The following is a 12,500-nucleotide window of genomic DNA, read 5'->3' as shown; positions in this document are numbered from 1 at the left end:
GTTCTTGAACTAGAACGTCAGGTGTCTTCAGCCGCCATTCTCGTCAAAAACCAGGGTGGCCATTACCCTGCTTTTTAAACAATGACACGAAATGTCCGCCTGAGTAAAACTATGAGGCAGACTTTTCACCCTCCCCTCATCTCCGTACGCACGCCATATATGTTTGCGACTGCAGCTGTACCTACCAAAGCTTACGCTTCACAGTATAGTCAAATCTGTGAAACAAGCCCGCATTCTTCACTCAGGGCTAAATTCAGTTAGGGCTCACCGGAAAAAAACAACGCGGCATCCACCGATTTCTCACAGTCTATTCTTGCCTTTTTTCCCTGGCAGGCTTTCGAGGAGAGCGCTGCACGTCCCACTGTGGCGATTGCCGTGCACAGTGCACTGCGGTGCGGAAACAATAAAACAGCAAGGAGAACCCGACTTTGAGCTACCGCCCCTTCGAAAGACTTCCCGCATTCCGAGGGCCTTTGGCATGGCGGGAGCAATGCTGGAAAAGGAGACTTCGGCCGCTGTTCTGGGGGTCCCGGGAGATTCTGCTTCCGGCACAACGTTAGATGGCAGCAACCGAGCAGGAAAAGTGATTCAAACTAGCTGTCACTTAAGACGTGCTTCACTCATCATTCAAAGTGAGTTGGGCCAGTCTTCCAGGATAAGTCTTTTTCTTAACTGCTTTGTTTTCTTTCGCGAGCTGACAGGCAGAAACGCTCTGCTGCGTGCAGTACACTTTTGTGCAAGGCCTCCTATCCACACCCGCCTCCAACAGCAAAAATAAAATAAATAAATAAATAAATAAATAAATAAATAAATAAACAAAATGACAAAAACGAAAAAGTTGCGCACAGAAACGAACAGAGAGAAACGGCTCGTCATAGAACCTCGGTTCAAATTTGCCTTCTCCAAGACTCGATGGCTTTGTGGAGATGTGGAAGCGGGAAAGAAAAGAAAATAAAGAATTAAATATCAGAAGATTGCATACGAAGAGCTGAATTGTGTGTGCAAATGTAGGTAATCTCTGAAGGTGCATCTTGCGAAAGACGCACGAGTTATGCGGAGTAGCCTCTTTCGCCATTCCCATTGCTGTGAGCCAGGTCTTCGTGTGAGATTATTTACACACACACACACACACACACACACACACACACACACACACACACACACACACACACACACACACACACACACACACACACACACACACGCGCGCGCGCGCGCGCGCGCGCACGCACACACACACACACGGTTTGTGTGTGAGCTACAATTTCCTAAATTAGGGAGTTTTCGAATAGGGGCCCCAAAGTCCTTTGCGTGTGCTCACTTTGGGTCAAGCAGGAGCTAAGAGTTTTCGAATAGGATCTGCGGCGCTTCGGACAGTGACCAAGAGCCGTCGCTTCAGTGGGTGCCGTCATCTTTGTTTGACGCAAAGCTATTGGGGCAGGTTTTCGGCCTCCCGCTAAATTTGTGAAATAGCGTCCCCAACGCAAAGCGCAAACGCTGTCTGGGTCTCGCGCATGCGCAGTGGCCTCGACGTTATTTATTTGAGGCCCCAAAACGTTTGGGGCCCCTATTCAAAAACTCCCTATTAATACAGGTTACAAAGCTAAACTGTACATCACTGTAGTTAAGATATACACATTTGTGAACAGGAATTACCTCAACGCTCACGCAAACGGAGCAATAATCGCATGTGACGTGTGGAATAGAATAAGGTATCTATGACCAGGGGCATATCCAGAAAGTTTTCTTTGGGGGGTTGGAGGACCCAACCTCTTTTTTTGTGTGTTGTGCGTACGTGTGTTTGTATGTGTGTATACACATACAAAATGTAAACACATCGGATGGGGGGGGGGGGTCAATCCCACCCCGCTCTTCAGCCCTAATGCTCTGGACCGTTTAGAGCAGGTGCCGCTTACAGAAATTTGATACCTCGTCAGGGATCACAAAGTGGCGAAATTGGTGTTTCAAATTCTTGGTTTGACCATGCAGAAAGAAAATATGGCGCCGCAAAATGGCCACAAAGTAGGCCTATGCGAGCGCCAGTGCGCGTCGCAGCACTCGAAAAGGGGCTGTCATGCTCACAGATCAAGCGAGAAAAATCTATGCGTGGCTTAAGACGCTGTTCTTGAGGCGTTTTCAATGCCGCGTCTCGTAGCGGATCGTCGAATCTCATTCTTGTCACCAGCGTCCGTCAAGGGTTGACTGCAGCGTCGAAGCCTAGTGGCCTAGCGTACGGTGACGGACGACGAGGCCGTACGCGACGTAACTATAAGTGCAAAGGCAGTTCCATGTCAAATCTCGGCGAGCTGGCGCTTATTGCGACAAATACTGGCAATCGTGCAGATATAAGCCGCTCAATGGTTGACGCAAATCGGCATAGAGCACATGCCCAATCTGTATCACTCCGCCAACTTGCTGCAGCTGGCGACGGTTACGACTGCTCTCAACTGAATGGCGGCACTAAACGACTGCTGCGAACAAGAACCCCTCTACACTACACCACAACGTTATACTGCCACACCGTTAAGAGTCATCGCTTCCTCATGACCGGCAAATAAAAGCGCAGCTACACGGCTACACGGGCTACATTATGGGGCCGTGAATGGGGATGTGCGGATACTTTCGCTGCTTTCGGGCGTCATCCAAGTGAATTAGGGCGTGTTCACGGCGCCAGCGACAAATGGTTGTCTTACGTCGCGCAAGGAAACACGACATAGATGGAAGAGACATCAGCAACATCAGTCCCTCATTCGGTTTCTTCGTGTCCTCTTCATTAATTCTTTGAGGGTCGAATTTTTTCGCGAAATCCAGTCCAAAAATGTGTAATTTTTTATTGCTGAAATAAATTGTTCAGACGATTCCATTTCAGAAAAAAATTGTCTAAATTTTTTTTCGTGACCGTGAAGTGACAAAAAAAGCAATTTTTGTTGTTACATACATATGGTTTATTCGTAGAAAAATCAAGCAAAATCCTAAAAAGAACTTAGCAGCTTTTTATAAATAAAAATTATGCATTGTATTAAACATAGCTCACAGACACACAAAAATAAGCGCACCAGAGTACTTTTCTGGTTAAAAATGTTCGTGCTCTAACACTAAAAACTTTTCAGCGCGCGATAGTCTTTGAAAGCATGGCTCGCCGCGCACGCTTTTCAATGTCGCTCCTTGATCGTCATCGGAGTCTGAACTCGTCAAAAAATACTCGTCTGACAAACTGAAATCCAATGAATCAGATTCTGATTCGGCACTTGGGGAATAGTCCGCATCGGAAGAATCACTGCTCGACTCACCGGCAGCAGAGCAACCGGCGCGCGCTTCCATAGCGTAAGCGAACTGCGTCAGTGAGCGCACGGAAGAAAACTTTATGGTTGTGCGCCCGTCCGGAAAGCAACACGAGTGAAAAAGCTACAGTAATCCTTCGTCTCATCGTCAACAAGACGTAGTTAGTTTTTCCGAGACCCCAAAACAGAAAACGCAATCACGGCGGCGTCGTTTGTGTAATTTAGCGCCGCACGGAAACAGATGTAATCGCGCCCTCGGGGAGCAATAAACGAGAGAGTAACAAGCGGTCACCCTTTGAGAGATGAGAAACCAAACAGCCATCAGCTTTGCGGGCGCAAGAAGCGAAAACCACCCGAAGGACGAAACCGAAACCAGCCGGACCACGTGTGCGCGTTCTGATGCGCAGCTGAAAGCCACCGCGCCGCTTTGGAAAGCGAAAAAAAAAAGAGAGAGAAAACACGGAGAGACATCGGCGCACGGAGGTGCATCGGCGCATTAAAGAAATTCCACGTATTCCCGAAGCGTGGCAGCACATTTCAAGCAAGAGAAATGATCGAAGGCGGCGCGCGTTTGAAACCACCCACTCCGCGGGCGTGCGCGATAGCCGGCGCGCCGTTTTGCGAAGCATAAAAAAAGCAACACCGGAGAGATATCGGCGCATGAAAAAAATTCCACGTATTCTCAAAGCGTGGCAGCACATGCAAAGCAAGAGAAATGATCGAAAAATGCGCGCACTTTAAACCAGCTGCACCGCGAACGCGCTCGGATGGGCAAGCGATAGATAGCCCGCGCGCCGTTTTCGGCAGCAAAAAAAAAAAAAAAAAAAAGAAAAAAACGGAGAGATATCGGCGCATGAAAAAAATTCCACGTATTCCCGAAGCGTGGCAGCACAGGCCAAGGAAGAGAAATGATCGAAAAAGGCACGCGTTTAAAATTAAACGCTATGCCGTACATGCACGACGAAAACCCTTTTGGTACCAGGAAGCTTCTGCCGTACATGTACGGCGAAAACACTCAAGGGGTTAAAGCGTTCGCCGAGCACGCGCCATCAAATGGCGCCGTAGTCAACAGCGATGCCCTATCCCTCATCCCGACAGAACTTCCCAGTGGGTATACATAATCACTGAAAAAAAAAAAAAAACCCTTATAGCTTGTATCCGGTGCTTCCTTCTTTTTCCATCTGCAGCCATGTGATGCCTGCGCCACATACACACACACAAACGTACATAAAGAAAGGGTAGGACCTCCCCCTCCCCCCACTTCGAAAAAAATTTTTTGGTTATGCTCCTAGTAGCCATCATCTGGCAGTGGCCACTACATTTGCCTTTCTTTTCGTGGAAGTGGCCTTTTTAAAGGGTTAAACTGGCAGTCAGCGGACTGATGAATGCGCTGCTGGAAGTGACCTGGGTTTGTAATTTCACTGCATGGTATTGCAGAGGCAGAGAGCCACAAAAAGAGGCACAGATAATATTTGAAGAATGGTACAACTGTACATGAATTCGACACAGTCTAAGGATACAACTCTTGCTTGGCCATTCATATAAACTGTGGCAAGTGTTGGGCTCTGCCATAGGACTATGTGGAGGCAAACCCAGACTTACTGACACCCAGACCAGTCCTGTTGATTAATAGTGTCATAGGGTATTGTTTATTTGCTATCTACATCATCGAATGTGTCGTCGTCCACATCTCCATCACAGCCATCACACAGTGGTGTTCCTTCTTCGTCAGGTGGCAGCATGTCCAGAGGCAGCTGGTCTCCCCACTCACTGGATCGTGCCAAGCGGTACACATGCCTCGAGTGTAAGGAGAAGAAAAGAGAGTCACTTGCTAAACTTGTTAGCGCAAAGCTATGGAATACTCATTCTTTTGTATACTACGGTTCAATACAGACTACCTGTTGCAAAAGTTCCAAGGGTAAAACTTCGGCAACTGGACTGGACTTGGAACAGTGTTCAAGAGTTTGCTGATTTTCTATTTACACTTTCCTTGACACTCTGGCCTGTAAAGGCCTATGTGCATCTCTCTTTGGGCATCAATGCGTCGCCACCAAGCACGTAGTATGCCTAAGAAACCTTGAATACTCTGGCCCCAGAACTATAGCCAGCGTTGAATATACCATATCATATCTGCCTGATCAGACCTACTGAAATTCAAGAACATAACTTTATTTCTTTAGAAAGCGTCCCAATGGTGTGTACAAATTCAAGCCAATCTCTGCAACACATGTCGTTATTATATATTTTTCCATGTTCTTGACAAGGGTTCTAGGCATATATACATTACATCAAACACATATGACATATTCACACACACAGTGCAAGTTGTTCTTGCACAAATACCAGCCTTATATAATGTGGTTTGGCTTCTACATTTAAGCACACCCTATACACAGTGGAAGATATTTTGAGTTCGCCTTCCAACCTGCAGCATGATCAGCCACCAGGCGAGAAGAAGCTCTGCAGGAATGCCAACCCCATCTATGCACATGACACATGCATCTGTGAACAGCGAAAGTGCAAATCGCTGTGTTGAAGTGCTGTGCATGCGGCAAAAGAAATAACTACAAGATGCAAGCTCATCAAGGTGTGTTGTAGGTCCAGTGCCCACGCACTTTTTTCCACGATTTTGACGGGGTGCGGCCCTTCCACGTAAGTGTGAAACTTTTGTTCAATTTTTTATCCACGTATGCAACAACTTGAAGTTTGAACACAGCATCGTACACAGTTAAGCGTTTTTTTCTTTTCCATCACAAGCGGTTGTGCTAAAGGAAGTCGTCAAAATGAATGACGACACAAAGGATCTTTGGTGCCTGTGAGAAAAGTGACAAGATTCGCAGATAGTGCCGCACGCGCAAAGCTCGCAGATAGCACCGCGTGACGAAGCTGCAGGACAGCTATTGCCACCTGGTGGCTCCCGCGAAATGCGCTGTACACAAGACGCGACGGCGCTGCCGTTTGCTGGCGAAATTCTTCTTCTTTTTTTTTTTTTTTTTCAAAATTTGGACTGCCAAGTTGGGGGAGAGCGCGCCCTTACACGAGCGCGGTATTCCTTAGTCGAGTGTATACGGTGGCATGGTGGGGCTACACTAGTTGGTCATCAATGCATTCTTCCTGAAGTAGCCAACCAAGTTCCTGACAAGAAAAAAACATCACAGCATACATGCCTACCTGCGCGAGCTAAGGATGACAAGCGAGAATAGACCGGTACAACAGTGCAGGTGCTGCTTGCTACTTTAACTCTATAAGCAATGTTTACACCATCAGCGATTTCCTTAAACTAGATAAGGTAAACCAAATCGTCTATCTCTCTCTCTCTGATCAATCTCAGTGCAATATAGCGATGTTACACAGCAAAGCGAACCCAATGTATTCCAGTGAAGCACACTTGTTATGCAGGGAAGCATACCAAGAGTGTAATAGGGATGCTGTCACGGGGCCTAGTATGTGTCTGAATTATGCATGTATGCTCCGTCTCTCATCACGGTATAAACACCAAGACGTCTAAGAACACACCGTTTGCATACAAGTTGAAAAGCATTTCACTTCACTGAAATCTGTCTTTTCAATGCCACTGACTGAGTCTAGCATCGTCACAAGTGACAATGAACACAAGTGTCGTCCCCAGTATCGTCGCAAGTGACAATGCACGACTTGCCCAGAGTACTAAGTGTGTAGCAATAAGCGTTGCATTAAATGGGCTCGGAGGTGTTAGTCCTGCGGTGCACACGATGTGGTGCTTAGGTTTCCTACAGACTCATTCACAGTTAACCACTCGTGACCTGCTGCGGTGGTCTGGTGGTTACAGTGCTCGATCACTGACCCGAGGGTTGTCGGATCGAATCCCGGCCGCGGTGGCCACGCTTCGATAAAGGCAAAATGCTAGAGTCCCGTCTACTTAGATTTAGGTGCACGTTGAAGAACTCCAGGTGGTTGAAATTTCCGGAGCGCTCCACTACGGCGTCCCTCATAATGATATCATAGTTTTGGGACATAAAACCCCAACAATTGCTAACCACTCGTGATAGAATGAGTATGTAAGTAGCACCACCAAGGCAGAAAAAAGAGCACACCAAACCTACCTGCCATGCCTCCTCTTGCTGAACACAAATTCCCTTAATTGTGCATCCTTGCAGCAGAATCGGCAGACCACGTGCCGGCTACGCCGCAGAACTGGCCGGATTACACGAGCCCACTCTCTCTCCTCTGCAAGAACACACCAAAAAGAGAATTCCGCTTTTGTACCAAGAGGTGCACTGACACATAGCTTGTAAGTTGCGGAAACTGAACTACACGCTCTTCCTAAAGTGACGCTAAGAAAAAAAACAGATTTTTCTTGTATTAGCACATTACTCTTTCACGATACCAAAAGCATCGTGCTTACCACAAGAACGCAGCTTGGTAAGCCAGAAAATGTGAAAACAAAAAAAATGTGGGTGGCGACACCACATTGAAATTCCCGCACCAATCGCCATGACGTCATATATTTTGACTGCGTCTACTAGGACCTACATTGTTCTCAATCGGTAAAAATAAAGTACATTGTCCTCTGAGGGGGCCCAGAGACTTAACATACCAAGCTTCAGGCAATTTTGTTGTTCACCAAAATATGAAAAATGCACTCTGAAATTCATGACGGCGGAGATGTTGGCGCGAAATTTAAAAATGAAATGAGACTTTGACCTTTATTTTCTCCTGTATTATTAAAGCTATGATGCCCAAAATAACGACATTAGAGTTTTCAGAGTGAGATTTATCAATCTAAACCGACTTATTGTCTCAGTTTAGTATCCCTTTAATGCTCCACGGTGTTGAAATGGAAAAAGCAAAAAATCTATTTTCGTCGCCAGCTGTGGCTTCACTGCACAACATTGCTTGACCAGCATGTGGCAAAGGGCACCAGAAACACACATTTGAACAATGGAATGAACCATAACCACTACATCAATGTAGAGGTAAGAACGTCTCATACAAATAACTTGTACATGTCACTTTCGTTCAAATGAGCCCTTGGCAGCTTTCTGGATCTTTATTTCCTCGAAGCTGCCACGCAGACTTTGCATAAAACTTTGCGCTCTTTCCTTTATATACCTAGCCAGTTCTTGATGCATATCACAGTGATCACTTCTCATGAGCACGTCTCATGACAATTAAGTAATTTGTGTCATTCACCACTGTTTAGTAAAGAGTTAAAGTCATCTCAGAATGGGGACTCATTAGACTTCATGATTTATGACTAAAACACTTTCTAATGTTATCATCCTGGAATATGGATCAACACTGCTCGTATCAATGAGACTCAACTCTACACTGTACGTAAAACCTTGGTGCAATTTGCAAAAAGAAACGAAGAAGAGAAAACGACTCACTGGCAATTTCTCCAGGCCTCTGCAGCACCACGTAAGAGTACCTTGAAATAGCCGAGTGCTTGCTCTAAAAGGCATGAAAACAAGAACAGACAAATAAACTGAACAACACCAAGCTAAACTAGAAGTGGACATTTGTGAAAAAGAAACTGGCGTATACACCCTGTCTCACAAACTTCAATCATCACATGAAGAACTACATGTTTTGTCAGCCAGAGAGGAAACAAAAGCTAACCGCACGCCTCCCACTGTTTGTCACTAATTTTCCTGCCTGCAGCATACAGACTCGATACATAGCAGGGTCACAAATGGACTAGCAGCCCATGGTGGGCCAGCCTTCTTGTTTCTAGGTGAGCCAATCCTTGCTCCTGCATGGCTGATGGGATTTGTATCTTTTGAAGCACTGCACACAGCAGGTAAGAAAGAGTTCTTTATGTGCACCATTGCTTGCAATCTGAAAAATATATACATAAAGGAAAAAAAAGATGTGCACAGGGGTGCCAATATTTAGTGCCAAATTTACAGCAAAGAGGAGTTTTATGTCAAATACTGCAAAATTACCTGCAATCATGTGTGACATCTACCAAATTTCGCATCCCGTGTTTTCCTGCGTATAATTTGTCCTGGCACGTAATAACCCATACATCTAACTACAACCTGCAGCTAAAAAAAATCTCCCGTTGCCTTGAAGCAACCTTCCTTGCATTGCTGTGTAGCATTGCCACAAAGCCACCTTGAACATCAAAATTCGCATATAACTCTCTCCCCAAGCATAGCTACGAATTTCTTGTAATATTTGTGCTAAGCTAAGGGAACGCTAATGCTCTAGGCCTAGTATGCTATTGAATAAAACACCTTATGGAGAAACTTTGGACAAATGCTAAAATATCCTTGTGGCACCACCTGCAGTGCTCCTTGCACCTGTGATACAACTCGTACAAGAAGGTGGGAAACGACTTGGTGAGAATCCACCCAAGCACGAATAAATACCACCTGAAACCATAATAGATCAGTGACCACTTTAGGTGCCTTGCGCTAACATCACATAGTGCCAATGTACATGAAGGCTTACACAAATATCATATAGTATGTGTGGAAACAGCATGCACAGCTGCCGAGAATTCCAGTGTGAAACTGTACTGACGTGACAGCATACAAAGTGTGCAGCATATTGCAAGAGGAGGGCATATTTTATATTGAATGCAAGGGTGTAGGCAATGTCTGAGGGATTCAACGATGGCTGCAGTTTGAAAGTATCAATGTGTCTACTCACGGCTGTAAGGAAAGGCTCCTCGTAGCGTGCTTGGAACGTGCAGGGAATTCCAAGTGCCTGTGTCTCCCTCGGGCAGTCAAGGTCGTGAGGACACTGGACACCGCATGGACAGAAGAAACAGAGCTGGCGTTATGCAGAAAAATAGACATAGATAGACAAACTCATTGGTAAATAGGAACATAGGCACTAAATACGTAGACATACAGACAGGTGCACAGGTAGATCGACAAGTAGGCAGACATACATATAGTATAGATAGATGAATGAGTGGAGAGTACCCATTGAGGCCCTGCATAACAAACATGGGCACAATGACTGTCTAAAACAGCAGAAAAGGAAAGGACAAATGTAGAAGAGACACTGTATGTTTCTTGTATGTTTGTCCTGTGTTTTAAGCACCATTCTTAATGATCATGAGTAGCCAACTAGCTCGAATCTCCAGCCTCGTCTGAAAAGCAGAGCAACGTTTGATTCTAGCTCAACAGGTCCTTAAAGAACCTCGAGTACAAGTGCGAGAAACTTGCAAGAAACTTGCTTCGATAGTGGGGGTACGAGGCTTGCAAAGTCTACCCCATACAGTTACTCAGTCGGACCTGTCCCTTCAATGTTTAAAGAGCAGGGTTACAGCCACGCAGGCTTTTGATGATAATGGTAGCTGAAGGACCTTGACGTTGCATTCCAAGGACTGTGTACTTCACATCTTTACTCCCGGAAAGCCACGAGCCAAAGGTAGGCCATTGTAAGAAGCATGTCATAGCTTCATTTTCATTTTTTCATCCGTTGTGAAGCATGTAGTCTTTTGGACCCTACCAATCCCCCCTCCCCCACCCAATTGGGTGGGGGAGGGGGGATGAAACTTCACCCCCTCTAATGGGTCACCCTGCGCAAGCCCATGACTTCGACTAAAGGTGATATCAACTCAAAGGAATAGAAAACCGCTTACTCCTTTTTTTTCCTCGGACTTTCCCACTTTACACGGCTTCTCTACATGAACACTCTTATAGCGTTTCCATCCAGAAGTCGTAAAGATGTCGATGGCAACACTTGTGCAAACAATTACACAAGATATAGTACCACTCCCAAAATGGAACAGCTAGTTCTGAAAGATAACTCTCTCCACAGCCTACTTACAACCAAAATTATTAAAGCTTTTCGCTGAATGCTTTTGAGGTACTGCACAAAGGGAAACTGGCAACTACTTACAGGAGCCAAAACTTGGGCAGGCTCTTGACCACCATCCTTGCTGATCTGAAAAAAATAATGCCACGATTGTTAGCACTGACACTAGGGAGAACTCATCAAAAAAAAGACTGGCAAACCACTTGAAACTTGATCAATAAACTGTTTAACCAGTCATGATGCTTAAAGCAATCCAACCACATGGTCGCACTTTGAAAGAAGGAAATTAATGCACTAGTACACTAAAAAAGTGGACTGGTCTTTCCTGCCATCGTCAAAAATAGAACCCTACCCCCCGACTAATGAAGATTTTTGAGGAACACAAAAGTCAATGCACATGAGTTGAAGATCGATGCAGGCTGATTTCCATCTAGGGCATTCAGTTTTGAAAATGCATAAAGACAAACATTTTTGGAAAGCATGCTGCCATGCGTGAACCAGGGATATTGCAAGAAAGTTTTTGGGAGAGGGGGGGGGGGGTGAAGGGTCAGAGGGTCTCACCCTTTATGTATGTTCATGCATGCATTGTTCAAGCATGCGCTTGTGCTGTTCTGTTCTCCCTTTGTGATGTTTCTTGCGCAGTTTCCCTCATAATGTGTTTATCGATGTGCATATTATATACACATGCAAAATGTATTGAATTCCCGTCTTGAATTCAAGAGGCATGGCATTTAACGCATCTTCATGGCACTTTTTTGTCACGGTGAAAAACACTTTGAACTGCTCTTTTTCTTACGTGCAATATCTATGACCTGTACCGTGCCGCTAACAAGTGCTCCTTGAGAACAGTACATGAAAATGCATAAAGCTAAAAGAAAGTTTCACAGTCCCTTCGACTAACACGAAGAAGGGCACAGACCAAGGCCTATGCTCTTGCAAAACACTAATTAAATTTCTTTAGCGCTCTCAGTTGATAGCATTCTCCCACCCTGCCCTCCCTCCCTCTAAAGTTTTCTGCACCTGACCCGGTGTTGCGCTACCTCTGGAATTGGCCCAGCTTTAACCAAGCAACTACGTCATGTGATGACGTTATCAGAAGCATAGGTCGGCAAATTCACTCATGGGTCGACTCATTCAGACTCACTCAGACTCAGTTGGGCCATGAGTCAGAGTCTGAGGAGCCAGGGTGAGTAATATTTTGGTGAGTTTGAGTGCTACTGAGTCTGGTTGAAGAAAATTTTAGTGAGTCTGAGTCCGAGTGAGTCCAGGTATGAGTCCGAGTGAGCCCTAAGCGCAAAATACATGCTCCACCTTTTCTTGCCGACTTATGGTCCTATCTACTCATCTTCAGCATTATACATATATATGCTTACGTTTATACTCAATTCTATTCACACTATCTCAGCAACTAGATCATGTGCCACCTCAATATTTATTGATCAGAGGCGTGAGTTAGGAGAA

This window comes from Rhipicephalus sanguineus, chromosome 4, assembly GCF_013339695.2.
Source record: "Rhipicephalus sanguineus isolate Rsan-2018 chromosome 4, BIME_Rsan_1.4, whole genome shotgun sequence".
NCBI lineage: Eukaryota > Metazoa > Arthropoda > Arachnida > Ixodida > Ixodidae > Rhipicephalus > Rhipicephalus sanguineus.
Note: the sequence above shows the minus strand (reverse complement) of the source record.